The 16,740-nt window shown below is 42.4% G+C and overlaps 1 protein-coding gene and 1 long non-coding RNA gene across 16 annotated transcripts in view; one reads left to right on the top strand and one right to left on the bottom strand.

Annotated features, from left to right (window-relative positions):
* Nucleotides 1–16,740, bottom strand: part of LOC111247254 (uncharacterized) — a 218,675-nt gene that overhangs the window by 12,105 nt on the left and 189,830 nt on the right. The window contains exon 7 of one of the 14 annotated variants that reach the window (XR_015324509.1): nt 900–1,950. The exons of the other annotated variants lie outside the window; for them this stretch is intronic. The gene's annotated coding sequence lies outside the window, so the exon portion shown is untranslated. The remainder of the gene's footprint in view (nt 1–899; nt 1,951–16,740) is intronic. 14 annotated transcript variants of the gene reach the window in all.
* Nucleotides 6,127–15,881, top strand: LOC147756526 (uncharacterized). 2 transcript variants are annotated; one of them, XR_015324524.1, is made up of 2 exons: nt 6,127–8,351; nt 15,218–15,881. It is a non-coding gene; the product is annotated as an uncharacterized LOC147756526 (long non-coding RNA). The 2 variants fall into 2 exon arrangements; XR_015324523.1 differs by having other exon boundaries at nt 6,127–14,805.

The following is a 16,740-nucleotide window of genomic DNA, read 5'->3' as shown; positions in this document are numbered from 1 at the left end:
CGAGTGGAACCGGATGGCTTTGAAATATCACCTATGTTGTAAACGAATCATCTTATGTACAGAAATAAATATTTCTTCTTGCCATTTTTTTGCTAAAAATATACCCGTGGCAAATGGTGCAAAAAGCAAAAGAATATCTATACCCAATGGCGTTCGCACGCAGCCTTGGTCGTATAATGTCGCCTCATATAGGTGCGTCAGTTACGTTTCTAAAGCTGTTTCAATATATAAAGTATATATACGACATTTGAAATCAAAGCGCCAATCATCTATTTTATTCAACTGCCATGTCCATAAATCCGTTACTAGCAATCACAGTTGATCGTTAAATCTTCCATAAACTTGTTCAAAACGAAGTTATCGCAGGAATTTAAAGATATTGTCAAATTGACACAAAATAGGGTGAACAGGATGAATTGTACTTTTCATTGCCACCAATTGGCCTGTCGCTGACCTCCCTTAACCCTTAAATTACTATAGTCATTCTATAATAGTCTCTTGTTTAAGTGTTCGTTCGGCGTTAGCTTCGCCAAGAAGCTAACCAAAGTGTCAACTACAAGTTCTAAAAATACGTGATACGTCGAAAATGCAAAGCAGAAGAGACCTATGTCTGGATGTAAAGTAACCGAAAACCTCAGCTTTGACTGATTGGGGTAGAGTATATCGTAGGTCAGGTGGTGGCAGTGTATCTGCACTCACTTATCAAACACACGATGACACAGATTATGTCGAAATGAGTCAAATAATTTTAGAATAGAATAATATTTGCCAACCCGACAAAGTCGCACCTCAGTAGCGGAATGCTTGAGTCATTTAGCACTCCGTCGCGTCGCTCTCATCCGCATAATTAAAAGTTTCGCGAGCTCATCTTTTCCGATACTACAAATCAATAGCATTACCTTCGGACGAATAAAAGTCGCTAACGAACGCTTTGCAGAAGACCAAGGTGAAGACCGATCGTGGAAGAGGGTGAGCTTGTAATACGCTATCACAACGATTCTAAATAGCGGCAAAAAAACAGGCTCTTAGTTCCGTTCGTTCCTTCTATCCGGTTCTTCACTGCTGATTGTGCTCCGTTTACAGTGGTTGAGAACTCAACACTCATGACATCTTTTGGCAATCGTCCGCAGAAAATCTGGACTCCGACAACAATGGCTCGTCCTAATCGTTCTGCTTCTTCTGCCTATTTGTGATAAAAACATTCATTTCCAGTACAGCCACTACTGTTGCGGTGGTGCAGGACGGTTATTGCTCCAGCGTATATTTTATCATTGTTATGCGATCAGGAAAAGTTTCACTAATACCTGAATTAGTCCTGCGTGCTATTTTATGTGAGCAACGCCGTTATCGTCGCAGCTATAAAGGCGGCACGTTGGACTTAGGACCACTACTCGCTAATGTTAATCATCCTTCTGCTGTAATTTATATAGATTTACAGCAACAGCTTAAGCGGTTTGTGTGCATTTACCGCTAGATTCGTATAGGTACGCCCTGACGTACGGGGCGCTAAGTATCGTCATTAGCGTCGTCGTTGATGGCGGCCATTCTGTACGCGTTCATACTGGACAACTTGCGTAACTGTATCGGGCATAGCCGTTTTCAGCCGAGGAAAAGAGACACAGCGAAAACGTCCGAGTCCGACACATAAGAATCGATCATAGATAAATGCTAGTTAGCTGCTCCCCGACAGCAGCAGAAGGTTGCTCATATGATTGACTTGAGAATCGGGCCCGCTAGCTTGTAACTCGGATCCGAATAGGCCGCTGCTTAGGCTGTTAGACAAAGGTAGAAACGTTGCAGCTGTTCGTAAAGCATCCTACGCCACGATATGAAGCAATTGATGAATGTTGGGACGACTAATGACGCAACGACAATGAGAAGGATTCATGTAAACCAAGCGAATTTCATATATTATCCCCTGTGTCTTCAATATATCGTTGTGTAAACGCACTGAAATGAATAGAGAAATACTTGAAGTCGTCGAATAAAACAGATACGGGAAGTCATCTAACTAGAACTATTTACGTGCGTTCAAGCAATGGTCAACTTTGAAAAAAAAAAAAAAAGTTTTCTATTCTGGTCGAAGTTACGCAAACGCAATATATAATCGTATTTGTAGTGAACTGAAAAGAAAGAATGGGTGCCCATTTCTGTTAGCTTTATCTAGAGTCTGTGAATATATAGTAGCATGGCAATATGCAACTGAATGGGTCGCGAGTGTTTATTGCTAGTCTCCGTGAGTTGGTACCCACTGACTGGAAAATATCGCCCAAAACGATACACTATGCACGTCAATCCGAAAAAACCATTGCTGCGATTCGTTGAACGGCCGTATTCAAAGCGTTGGGCCGAAAAAAAAAGCACCATGTGTTGCCCTGGCTTACGGGCAACGACGATCATTTCTAGCAGGCTTCAATTTTTCATCGGCGTTTTATGGTGGATGACGTTTGATACGCGCGAATAGTGTTGCGTTTGCTATATTTAATTATTAGTTTCATGCTCTAATTTGCTTACTGGATACGCGCACTAATATCGTTGCTTAACTGTATTGCCTACGAGAGATCCTGTAAACGATAACACACGACGTGTACATCTACTTATCTCTAGACAAAGACCTTGACCGGTATTTCACTGGACCCGATGCTTTTTTTTTTTTTTTCTTTTTTTATCATAACTTGAGCTATGTTTTAGCTGCTCTCTGTTTCTATCGAAGGCGCTGAGCTCGTCTAGCTAATCCACCACGCCTAAGCCCTTTTTCCAGCTGTTGCCTTCTGTCTGCTGTTGAAAAGAATCTATCGTTGCTTGCGAACGGACCGGGGACGCGCTACACTGAGACGAACCAACGCCGCGTAGGGAAAACGAGTCTTCCTTCTTTAATTTTCTGGCCGATGTAACAGCATGAGCGATACGACGGAACGCCGAAGGGGGGCGAACAACAACAACAACAACAACAACAACAACTCAGAAACTAATGCCACCACGCTGAAGTGACTCTCACTTTTCAGTAGGCAAATAATTTCGAACAAATATATTGTCGTATTACGAAATACTTGAAGACTGAATTCACATTGTGTTCTTTACCTTCAAACAAGTTATCATTAATTACGTATTCCATACACTCTGAGTATTTTCTATTTCACTATAACCATAATAATAGTAGACTTTATCATCTTAACAGTGGAATAACGGTTTTTCTCAGTTTGCTGAGCTTTCGCTGTGCAACGAGTACTTGCGTTCAACCTATGTAAGTATCAGTAAATTTTACACTTTAATGTAGAAAAAATCAGTACTGCTCAAATTCGGCCGCACCCTTTCGTCAAAAAAAAAAACATACATTAGCCGTACACGTTTTTCTAGTAAACAGCAGAGTTACTTATTCTGTGAGTAACGTAGGAACAAACAGAAAGATAACTTGATCGAAAAGCTTCAAGTTGCAATAGATTGAATTTTAGTAGATAGTCCTAGTAGGAATAAAACAACAAATTGGAACATGGTTCGTTTTCGGTGCCCTGTTCCGCACGCTAATTTCAGTCAGCAATTTCATGTACTAATTGTTGAAAGAACTGCATTACAAATAGGATCTGACAGCAGCTAATTCCATTATAGCACCATCTCATTTATCAGTGACATGTAGTAAAATGGCTGTGTGTATAGTCATCTTCGCACGCGAACGAACGTATGTGTCCCACGGAAAATGTTCTTAAAATAACAAAAAAAATACCTTACTCGCATTCGCCTTGTGCACCCTAACTGGAAGCCAAAGTTGCCGGAGCTCTGACGAAAACACAAACCCTAAGGACCCGATAGGGTTACTGTAACATTATTGTACGCATTGCCGGTAAGAGAAGTTTTTCTAAGGCCAGCGACTTGCCTGCCATGGCAATACTTAATGAGTAAAGCTCGAGTGTTATATTTTTGTTAAATATATCTCTTTACCTTTTATTCAAATGTGATTAATACGGAAGATATTGGCTGGTCTTGACTAAATGGTTGTCGGAAGCTGGGTTCACTTCTCGTTACTATAGTTCTCGTGTACAGTTGTTTGTAAAGTTATCAGGTCAGCAGTGCCCTTTTCTATTCATGGGCAAAAATGTCAGAATGGCAATCTGGTGTTACCTGTTCGCTGATGCGGTTCGATTTTATAACGTATTGTTTAAACTTGAGCTTACTCAACCGACGTAGTTGATAGACACACTTTAGTTTATTGGCGGAGCGACAACTTCGACAAAGCTTAACTTCTTGTAAAAATAATAAAATAACAAAGAAAACGAATCGCCATTGGGGAGCATTTCATATCTTCGGTGTTATCGTCAATTGTACGACTAACATTTGGAAAGGTTGTATATATATATATATATATATATATATATATATGGTCTATATCTTCACCATGATCACATGTTGTTTAAGACTATCTTCTCGCTTAAATAGCTTTGAAAACTAAAATAAGCACGCAAACGGGGGGATTTTCAAACGGGTGGAGAGCGCTGGCTGAGAGAGAAAAGGCATTACATACTCTATTGTACAACGTTTACGCTATAAAATGTAAGCTATAATTTCTATAGTACGAGATTCATTAGCATTTTTTTTCATTATATAGACATAGATAAACGTTGGCCTATCGATAGTGAGGGACACGTATATAATTGCAGAAGGAGCAGCTACGTAGTTGTGTGCTTGCGTCCATCTTTGGCCGTCTTCGTCTTTCATTGATATGATCCGCTACCATCATATTGTAGTGTTTCTCTAGCGATGAGGTCAGCCGTCAATATTTGTTCATTTCCGCCACTTTGTTCGTGGAAAATTGCCAACTTTTATGGAATTCGGTATCATTCTATACATGTTTTATTACTATCTTTTCCGGGTTTTACTCACCAACGATGGATAAAGCTCTGAAAACGTCTACTTTAGAAAAGTTTACGATAGCCCAACGTACTACTACATTAAAAGCATTCAGTGTTTCTCAAAGATCAACAGGGGACGATGTTAGGAGTTGAAACGAACGCGAGGAAAGGGACGGTGACGGAGCAGGGCCGTCTCACAAAATTGTAATAATTTATTTTTTATGCAAAAATTACTTATCCCAAGAAAGCCTATGAAATATAATAGACCAACGGCCACTGAGTACATATTTAACCGGAAGACGAAGGGTACGGATAAGTAACGAAATAGAATAATTGTAGCATATTGGAACTTAAGCTATTGTGCAGAGTTGAATTGACTAGCGTATACGCATTGGGGGGCTGCAAAGCCACCTACGTCCGCTGCTCTGGCTAAGCAATGTCACACATCAGATTTACAAAGAAACACAGAAGGCCCCGTAGTCACTCTTAGAGACGAAGAGGCAAATTCATATGCCGATAGCTAACGAACTCTTGACCTCTCTAATCTTTTTATAGCTAAGTTATAGCCATATCGGCCAATAAGCAATGCCAAGGAACTGAGAAGGCTCCATATAACCCCTTCTTATTTCTTCCAATTGTCGATCTCCTTCTTTGATAAATCCCTTTCTCTTTACCTAATACAATACGTCGGAATGTATAGATATGCAATGCGCGATTTACACCGAACGTTAATAATGGCCGTTTGCTTTTTGATAGCGGCAGCTATCTATATATACAAAATATAATCATTGAGAGCTTTCCCATCGACTAGCATAGGTTTTTTCTCGTCCAATATCTTCCTCACTCTGGAAACGGCAAACCCTGCTTGAATTTTCGCTCGCCCTCGCCAATACTCATCAATTGCTCGAAGCCGGCGTGATTTAGCGGCTGACTCCCGATTGCGCGGTAATGCCCGCCCGCCTGCCTGCCTTCGAAGACAGAAGTTGAAAGCGAAGCAAGCACTTAATTTTTTTCCTTTCAGTTTTATCTCCAGCCAGCTGCTGGCACACGCGTTTATTTCTCGTTGGTTGAATGTCGCGCTGAACTGAACCTGCGAGCGACTAGATAACGCCACAGACATAAGCCAGTGATACTGTACAATTGCCGTACACGTAATGACGTATAGGGCTGTGAAAGTCACTTTTCCATGTCGAAGAAACAGCTAAATAGGCCGGCCTGGCCGTCAGTCGTGAAGAGCTGCCCGTCACACATCGATTAATGTAGTGCGGTGCCGAAACGGGTCAACATTTCATATATATATATATATATATATGAATAGACGCCAGGCACCGTCGCTGGATCATAGATCGCAAAACAAAAAACATAACAGAACTAGAACTAAAAGTTTCTGCTACCCAAAGACTGCTTAAACAGCGACAGAAAAATGACTGCATTCAGTATAACTCCGCGGACGTAATCCTTTGTTGGGCAGACTTTCTCAGGATTTCAGATGCTTCCCGCCCACTCTATACCACGATATCATCCGCATTTCTCCTATCGCTGGAAAGATTCTAACTGAGCCGCATTTGCCATGGCCACGAGATCAGATATTGTACAATTATACTAGGAGAGGCTGGAAAAAAGCAGTGCCAAACTTGTTATGATGCTCGATGCGGCGTCCATGTCTACTGCCTTTCACAGACACTGAAATATGATTCATTGATCGTACTTTATAATTGTATAAAGAGTAAATCTGGTAATACGCTATATTGCCGCTTGCTTGACACTGAATCTATCTTCACTAGCCGAAGTGATGATTCGGAATATTAAAAAAAAAAAAGATATTATAACGTTTTGTCAATTAGATTACATTTTGAGTTACTAACATGAAGCCTGCCTCTTTCAGGTGCAAAAAACCACACAAAGCTAACAAGAACTTGTACTGGACGACCATCCTTCGATGTGGAACGGCGCGACGTCCTTCAGTCGATTTAGATGAGAATTAACTCCAATGAGAAGTTGTAGCTAGCTTGAGTTGTCAAGGCAGCTGGTGTCGTTCGTTCTCTTTCGCCCGAAAGCTACAGGACGATATAATATAAATAACATCCCGGCCCGAATTATCAACACCACCGCTAGGCGTCTGTATATCTATTATGCCATTTGAAACATTCGCATATCATTAAGACAGATCCGCGGGCGTCGATCGGATAGCTAGCCTTCCGCACGATGACGAGATCAGAGCGTTATGGGGTGGCGGCGTTGCCCTCGCGGCCAAACTAAGCGGCTGGCCGTACGACCGAATCGCTCTTCTGTCCCTTGTATTGCTACTGTCGTTGTGAATGGTTGCCAAGTCCCTCATGCGCCGTGCGTTTCGCGATTCGAAGTTCGTGTGCGTCTTCAGCCACCGCAGCCGCTGTTGATGCTGCGCTCATCGTCGTGTCGCAGTCGCCATCTTTTTCTGTGCTAACTAATATACTGCTACTGAAAAGTTTCGTCATTAGTAGAAGCGATGGGCTAATTGAAGCAGTCGCTTCACTCAAACAACGCCCATGGTTTAACTATGGCAGCGTCGTCAGTAGAAGTGGCGCCGGCAGCAGTAACACAATGTGTTAGCTGGACTTTGGTGCCAATGGCGCGCTGTGGGGCAAACATACCGTCAAGAAACAGAAAACATCTATTAGCTATGCACCCTTTTTCTGTTCGTTTTTCTTCTACTTCTCCGGTTTGATCATTGTTGTTGTTAGTGCTGTCGTCGTCGCGGTCTCGATTATTGGCTAGCTCTTCTCCGCCGCTCTGTTCTGGCCTGGTCTGGCCTGGCCTCTTCGGCTTCTTGGCTACTGGCTCATTGCCGGTGCACCGGCGCTAGTCTAAGGCGGGATCGCCGATTGCAGTGGCGCCCACACGACACCACCCGGCCGTTGCTCGCCAGAGCTCGAAGGTCCCTAAAACTACTACAACAGTGGCGGCAATAACTGCGATGGAGCGTTTAGTCGCAATAGCCGCGACGGCAACGGCAGCAAAACGAGACAGGACGCAATTCGGCCCAGTCGAATGGATCAGACAGTGGTAAGAAGTCGAAGGCGATAGCAAATGTTGTCACTGAGAAATCAGTTAGACGTCGAACGGAAGCACCAGCTGCAACAAACAGCAAGCTAGCGAGGAACATTTGAACGGTAAATGAACCAACAGGCCAGTGAACAAACGGAGCATTTGTGTGTGTCACGACGGCAGAGTCTCGCTCGAATCCGTGACCAGCCGAAGCTGCACAGATGCTGCTGCAGATATGGTGTGACTTGAGACACCTGCTAGCATCGACCAGTAATAGTTTTAGATGCTATTGGAGCACGAGGAGTGCAAGTTTTTTCTCATCAACGTTGTTTCAAGCCAACTTGAAGTCAAACTATGAACTAGCTTCTGCACGAGTAACTAGTAGAGCTTTGACAAGACCGTAAACGAGCTTCCCACACCACAGAAAGCATTAAGGTTCTCCTTATTCGTTCCAACATGATGAACAAACATCCTATATAGGTTGGTAACACGAGTAGATCATGTCATTTTCCGAGAAATGGAAGTAACAAACAGATAATCAAACGATATATGTCTCAACAGTCGACAGGTGATGATGTCTCGAGGCTGCAACTCATTCGTTGTGTTAGGAGTATTCTCTAAGCAGGTCCCGTGCACCTAAAGGGCAAAGGAAAAGGGAATGAGAGACGGTTACACGTGGGAGAGATTGAGGTCTAAACACTCCCTCTATTTTACGACCTCTCTTGTTGTCCTCTAGTATGTTCCTCGATAGAAAATTCGTAATGTGCTGGAAAGGAATGAGATAGACGTCGTAAACAAACGTCCCAGCCCGATGAAGCGTCCGTTTACTTCCCTTCTAGGTCACATGACGCAATATTTTGGCCGTGCACTGGTAGCTCGTGTCGTGCGACGACCCACTTTTATTCTCGAGTGGTTGATTGACGTTCTTCATCGTTAGGTAATGACTACCGCAAAAAGCCTTTGACGAACGGGTCAAGCGATAGAGGACTGCGTCACACTACACGCGACATACGCTGTCGAACGGTTAAAGTTGTTAACTTAGTACCCCCAGAACTGACAAGATTCTACGCGGTGAGTAACGTTAACGGGCTTAGCAATTCTTTAAATCGGCTCTGGCCATCCGTTCACGTTCAAGGCCGTCGCACATACAGCCTTCGAAAGTACCCCTGAATATATTCGGTATCGTTCGCTTTCACCCGCCTATAGCGGTTTCGTTAAATATTCATTTAAGTTGGCGGCTCACGCCACCAGACTTCTTAGAAGCTACAAATTTTCTGTTTCCAGTGACAACAATGGCACCGATAATGACAAATGATCTGTAGTTGTGGGCGTTGAAGTTCTCCTTGTCGAATTCAATTTCAGCATTTTTTGTTCGAGTTGGCTTTTCTTGGTCAAATATTTCCTTTCGGGCTTATCTGTGTGTGTGTATACAGTTGTCCGGTATTGCGGCTGCAGCTGGGGTTCCGTCTAAGATTGTAATACCGCAGATAATTATATTAACGTAATTTAGTCAAAACAAGGCCTGAAGCTTCGAGCTTGGCCAAAAACAATTTTCAGTTATCCATATTTCTGCTATCCGTGACAGATTACCTGTATCACCGGCAGCTTCTTTTGCATTTCGATCACTGTGGCTGGAAGAAGACTAGCGAAGATTTGTCATGAAACTGTGTATGCGACCAACAGCTGTCCTTTACCTATCTACAATTCCTATAAACAGTAATCAATGAGATGATCAATGAAAGTACCTTGGATGTAGCCAATGTATCCTGCGCCTTAGATCATTAATGGCGTAGTCACTTCAGTCAGATTACGAAGGGATAATTGTATCACTGTTCTGCTAGACATACGGTATTCACTCACACCTCTTTACTTCACGATTTTGATTATCGCCGAAGAAGCGATGGATTACAGGCGTATTTTTGAAGGAATTCAGCGAATATCTTTGCATGAACCTGAGTTTAACCAGGATAGGGAAAAAAAAGTAATTGATAAATACTGGTGATAACAGGTAACGCGAACGAATGTCAAGCGAAAACTTGTATACATAGCATGTTTATATAACGTATTTAGATGCACTGTTCGCTGCTTGTATAGCTACTTGCTTGTTAAGATACAACGCGTCTTCTTCACCTGGCAAAATACCAAATCTTTTATATTATTCATGTATTGAACGTTGATGGTTCCGCTACCAAAAAACGACTAAAGGGCATCGGCAACCACCGCGCGCATCTTCTATGGGACTTTTGTTTGTTTCTCTGTTGCTAAGTCGTGCTTGCTATCTCAACGACCGCCATCACAAATTGTCGGCATTCGCTCGACTGATGAATGCGTTAGTGGTCGAATACTCGCCCAAATATCGTTGGGCTACCATGTAGACGGTGGGGCCTGAGGAAATGCGCCAAACTGTGGCCATAACCGCGATAACGCGTTGTGGCAGACGGAAAATTTCAAGAAATGGTCTTTTCCAGGAGCACGCTACCAGATATCTGACTCCACCCCTAGCAGCAGGATCTTTTAGAGGCGGTTAGCTGCGCAACGGAGAGAATGGATTGACGCTTAGGGGAAAGATATACGTTGATATGGGTTTACGGCTTTTTACTAAGCGTACATTGTCACTGGAGAATAAAGGAACTAAGCACAGCAAATGTTTGCTTTTCAGAGAACATAAAGCAAAGATAAGCCTAGGTGCAGACGACAAAGATCGAGACTTGGCGACAAAATTCAGTTCGGAAAAAGTTCCGCATCGCAACAAATACTGCTTGGATTTTCCCTGCTTTGATGATGACATTGCTTCAGGCAGCTCCTATACGACACAAAGTTCATCGTGTCTAGTTTCGAACCTATGTCGCCTCGTGTTCCTAAGCTTAATAGGCAGACGATGGCTGCATCACTCAAACACTGTTTCTACATTGCAAACCTCATTATTTTTCTAGCTGTAGATTTCTGTTTTTTGCCACTGTCAGCCCACTACTACTTACTCAATATATCATAGTTAAATAAATTTATTTGGATTTAAAAGAATCTTGCAGTTCTTGTTGTATTTTGTATGGCCAATTGTGCCAATATGACAAACGTACCTTTGACGCCCCTTAAAAATTACGGCATTATTAAACTGTTGCCATGACTTCGTACAGCTTTCACTGCGGTATTTATGATCCTATACCTACCGTCATAATGATATTGACTAAGCCGAGGATACCCCATATGGGCGTATGGAGTGAATGGAACAAGTTTCGTAGACTTCAATCGCGTAATTCAGACGTAACTCATTACACTGTTGTTTCTGCTATTGATACCTACAAATAAGGATGAATCTTTTCTCGAATCTATTTTTTTATACAGACCGCTATACGTGTCCGGCGGCTTCACTGGAATTGCAGGACGTTATCTTGTCTATGGTTCTTTCAAATGTATTCAGGTGACTGAGGTCTCTTCTGGCGTTTTTTTCTGACAACCTTCTACTGTGTCGTTTACAAGAAGCTTAAGCGAGCAGTGCTCTCAGACGTCAGGCGGCTGATCTGAACGTGTTCACGTTCATAAGAAAAACTGACTACTTCATCTCAGCGTCAATTAATTATTTGTCGAAGATTCGAAGGGCTTCATATTGGATACTTTGTTGACGGCTAGAGCGCGAAGTGTACAATACGATGTTGCTGCTGGTAACAACGACAATTTACACTGACATTTTAGAGCATGGCGAAAATCCTGCACTATTTAGAACGGCCCGGTCTCTTCGTTGCGGGTAACAAATCTAATAGTCAGCTCTGTCGTTTTCTTTACTAACTTAATTTCCAATAAATCCAGATTGTACTAGGCAAGAAGTTCGAATCCTCTGTTGCGAATAGCCGTCGCTTGCAAGCAATACTACCACGCAGACGAAGATATCGCTCGTACGTAAAGTTCTACCTTTCCTAAGTTCGATCAGAAAAATCAAAGTGTCTTCGGTTTCGGCGTCTTTCACAGGCGGCCTGTGACACGACGCCACTCCGTCGCTATGTTGGTGCGTTATACGGTGATATGTACTGCAGTGATAAATAATCCTGTAAAATTAGGACCAGTTTGCCGTTGCTCAATTACCGCTAGTGGCAGTATAGACACACACATGCGCACACCGAGAGACAGCCACTTCGAAGCGTTCTTGAACGCTTCTTTTTCGCGTCGTTTTTCTACGTGTGTTTGGCATTTCTCTTTCCACCAAACCGTTAGCTCAATTTGTTCGTCGTGACTACAACGACAGCTTCGCATCGCCGTTGAAGAAGCGCCATCCTCATCTCTCCGCTGAAGAAACAGCGAGATGAAATGGGAAAGCAGCGTTTGTCAATAGCGATAGTGAGAATGACCGTGACCGTGACGGGCGCCAGCGACAGCCATAGCAACGATGTCAGTGTCGACAACTACATTTGTTGACTTGAAACGTACTTCGTTTGTTGTTAACTGCTAGCTAACTAGCCACATGCGAAACTGATAGAGAAACGATTGTGGCGGGAACATTCCGGGTTGGCCCGCACCGGGAATCAGAGGACAAGAGATGCCTAGGAAGGTTGTTTGGAGGTAGCGTAAAGAAGACATGAAAAACCGTCACGTACGAACGCAGCGCACCGGATACAGTCTGCTTAGCCATTACTTCTAATAATAAATAGCAACAGAACCTTAAGCCTGATCAGCCTTATTGCCTACATGATAAAGGTTTTCAGATTAAAGATCTTCTGAACATGCAGCTGAACGCGAGTTAAGGTAAGACAACTCCTTCTCAGACACAGTCAAAGTTGAATATAGGACACATCGAACTGACTATCAAGTAATCTCGTGCATACTTTGGCTATATATATATGAGTTGGTCTAGAAATTCTCTCGCTAAACAGCAATGGGTCGCATAAAATGCAGCTTAGAGCCATTCTGGAAATCGAATAGAAACAACATATCTTAGTTGTTGTACTGGCGTTACTTTATATAACCACCGCTTACTATATGGCAAGCACGACAGCCAATGAATGAAGCACGGCCGCGTGTTTATTTATATCGTCTGTACGCTTTCTTCTGGCGATCGTTGAATTTTTCATTTACCTATCTCGTTGCCTGTCTACTGTTTATATAACAAAGCAGCGGCGAGACACGTAAAAGCACGTAAACAGACAAGGATTAGAATGAAATACACAGATAAGCTAACATATACTGCCAGTGTCCTAACGCCTATCGACATGAAACGCGACAGCAATGTCAATAGTGTTCGTAAAATATATATAGAAATAAAATATAAAAAAAAAAGATGTGGAAAAGTTTAAAGAAAAAAGCTGCATATTTTCTAGAAACAGCGACCTACAAATACTAAGTGTGACACGTAAGGGAGAACGAGTCAAGCACTGAAGCTTTAAAGAAAGAATATGAAAGCAATATATGTATCATAAGTGGATGTTATTTTTGTAGGAAGGTCGCGGAAGGCTATTGCTAATGTAGCCGCTTTTTCTCAGTTTGTCTTTTTTTCGTGTTGCACGAGCTCAGACAACTGCAGGAGTCCGAGTCAAATGAATAAATAAAATTACCTGTAGTATCGAACCAAACTGAATTTTCAGTGCCTGCTTTAGGCTTGCCATTCAATACATTTGCGCGTTACTAGGACAAAATGACTGAGTCATTTCGAGTTCAACTTACTGCTATATATGTTAAGTAACATATCCGTCATAAAAAGTTACAACGAAAAAAACTTGTCTGTACGTCTCCTATCGCCTGCTATAATCGTTGCACTGTGTTACCTGTTAGCATGGACAGTTACACCAGGGCTGGCTCAGCAGACGATTGACAAGCAGGCTCTACAATCGACGCCCAGCTGTAGCAGTTGTTTTTTGACATGTGTATATATTTTTGCGGAAAATATTACCAATTACTGCGCCCATATCACGGCAATTCAGCCTAGCTGCCAGCCTGGTTCACTTCTGCTGCCAAATATGCCAGTTAGATTTGTTTGAATTTGGCCACCACGGGATGGAGGCTCGTCGACAAAGGCAAAAAGGATTCACTCGCTGTTTATAGCTGCCAGATAGACAAACACTAGTCAACCTAGCTGGGATACTACAGCGAGAACGCGATGGGATTTATAGGAACAAAAACAAGAAGTTCATCATCTCGCCAGCCACACGTAGATTCTTTCCATTTTTTAACCCAGCGCTGGCTAACTGGGTTCACCGGCCAGAGAATATTCCGGCTGCTTCCACTCTTTTGACCGTGTGATGTTTCGAAGAAACAATGGTACTTGTAGGAGTTCAGTCGAAACGGTACTGCTATGAGCTAGAAGTGCCTCACAGACGGTCGCAACCCGTGCTGCTTTGATTGCTGCTGCTGCTGCTGCTGCTGTTAGTCCGATTAAAGGCGCAATAAGAGGGAGCTGAAACGAACTGCCCGGCGAACGATGCCCCCACACCAATAAAACGGAATTGACAGGATTGCACCCGCGCAAGTGCAAACCGCCTTTTGGACCCGGTTACTAATTGTTTCTCCGGAAAAGGGGCAAAAAGATGGCCACGAGTAGTGATAGTCATAGTAATTAGATTGGTTTTTCTCTCCTGCTTCAAGTTGGCGTTCGGTTTACGTGCCTACAACGTACGTAAATCGAGTCAGCCTGGCTGGCTTATCATAGTAATAATTCGAGAACATTAGCGATGACCCGTAGCTCGCTACTCGCTCGGTGCAAAGGCTGTGCCAGCAAAGATAGCAGTGCAGCGAACCGGTCTGTGAGTCTCGAACATTGTCGAAAAACAAAGAACGCAATCTTTTAAAACTGTAACAACCATTATACATAATAATTATAATAATCATCATTATTATTATTAGCAGCAGTGTGTTTTTGTCATGTGGTTCTATAGAGAACGAAAAGAGGAACTCTAAGTCGGGAAAAAGCCAACTGCCTAGCAAGGGTCACCGTGGAATATTGTTGGACAAGGTAAAAGTCGGGAGTCAAGTGGAAGTAAGAGCTAGCAGGCATCGTCACGCAATAGGGTTAACGTGTTATGATGAGCTGAAACGCAGACGTTTAGGGAAGAAGGTGAAGAATGTCGTCTTGCTCGTCAGAAAATGAGTGAATCGCCTAATTAAAAGTTATTGTTATTGCTCGTTATATAACAGCAGTACAAAGCCACGCAGCAATATTAGTTAAAAGTGGCAAAGACATCTTGCATGATCTATGCAAATCCATAGCTGCTAATTTTCATAATAATAATAAGAATCATAAACAGTCATAGTGGTGGAAACGACGGCCATAATAACGTGAATAGGGAAGCACCATAGTTATAACTATATCTATCTTATAATAATACATCAATCATGTATTAACACAAGTTTGTATTTTGTGTCAGGTATTTTTTTCACGTAATGGAGGACCTACGTTAAAGGGATGTGCAGACGAACTGCGGGAAAGCGACAGAGACAGTCGGCGGGGGAGGAGGAGGAGGAGGAGGAGGAGCAAAGGAGGTAAACACTTGGGCAACAAGGTAAAGCTTAACGATGCTAACTAGCATTCCACATAATGAAACCTGAATTTCTGCTTGTGCAATTTGTGAATTAATTGTGAGACAGGTGGGCGAAGATGCGCTATATATGCACGTGCAGTTTTAGAGAAAACACTTCGATAGGATAGCGCATCGAGATGTAATGGTATTTGTATCTGCCTACCTCTCGTTTATTTAATCTGCAAACAGCTGCAGCTACAGCAGCGCCACCTCCATCACTTTGCCATCAATTAAAGGTGAAAAGTCGTAGCCTGTGATGTAAAACTAACTCGATCTTCAATATCAGATACCCCACCGAGAGAAAAATCGTTCAACAGAATCAAAGCGCACCATCTGTAGGATGGTTATGACCTGTTATGATCATGAGGCCAATGGTGACCAAACGCTAACTTAAGAAGATCGACAGACGTAAAATCATAGAAAAAAGTGTCTAAGCCTAGTGCACTGGTGCCCAGCTCAGTGAGACAAATAACATACATAGATAGAAATAAAGCAGTATGCCTAAATGAGATTACTGTGTATTTTCTCTCTATTTGTGAAGTCCAAGATGTTGTACGCTTGAGGTTTGACGATCGACAGATACACACTTGCCATACGTTTGTTACGACTGACGTAATAACATGAATGATGCTTTATTTCTATAATCGAATGAATTGGCTGTCTGGGATAAAGTAAACAAAATTGACGCGTGTTATTGAACGTTGGCAAATTGTGACATAACGGGATTCAATACTAGGAGCGTTCATCGATAAGCGGTGTTGGATGAAAATACGACTTTTTGTTTAGGTTATAAAAAAACAAGAAACATTCACTAAACTCTTGACATTGTTCCGTCTGTAGCTGAATACGTAGTTACGGACTAGAAATTTACAATGAGCTACTTGAGGGGAAAAGTTAATAAGTCAAAGCTAAGCGTTTGTATTGTCGACAGAATCAACTAAATGGTCAAAGGCAGCAGGAAAGACCTGTGGCGAGAGCTTATTATAGGAGGGGAAGATTATGACGACTATGTATTGGTCATGCTTGTCACAGAATAGGCTTTTTTTTCATATAAATGTTCCTAATTTGATTACTGGTGATAAATAGCATATTGCACTCCACCTGTAATCTAGTTTACTATATACAACTCAAGTCATGAAATGTGGGCAAATCAATCAGGCGTTACACAAATGATATCTCATGCTAGGTCGCTAGATTTGAGCTATATGCTTCTTTGCTCCAATGCCCTGTCCCAATAGGAGCTCATTAAGCAGCGATTTATTTTCGAATGGGCTAGCAACCGGTTCTTATTAGCGCAATCTATTATTAGTGATAAGTGAAACAGTACCTTCTTTAAGCCATAACGAAAGACGATAATCTTGCAGCTGGTG

This window comes from Varroa destructor, unplaced genomic scaffold, assembly GCF_002443255.2.
Source record: "Varroa destructor unplaced genomic scaffold, Vdes_3.0 BEIS01000003.1, whole genome shotgun sequence".
Lineage (NCBI taxonomy): Eukaryota > Metazoa > Arthropoda > Arachnida > Mesostigmata > Varroidae > Varroa > Varroa destructor.
The sequence above is the reverse complement of the archived record's forward strand: the minus strand, read 5'-3'. Positions and strand labels throughout refer to the sequence as shown.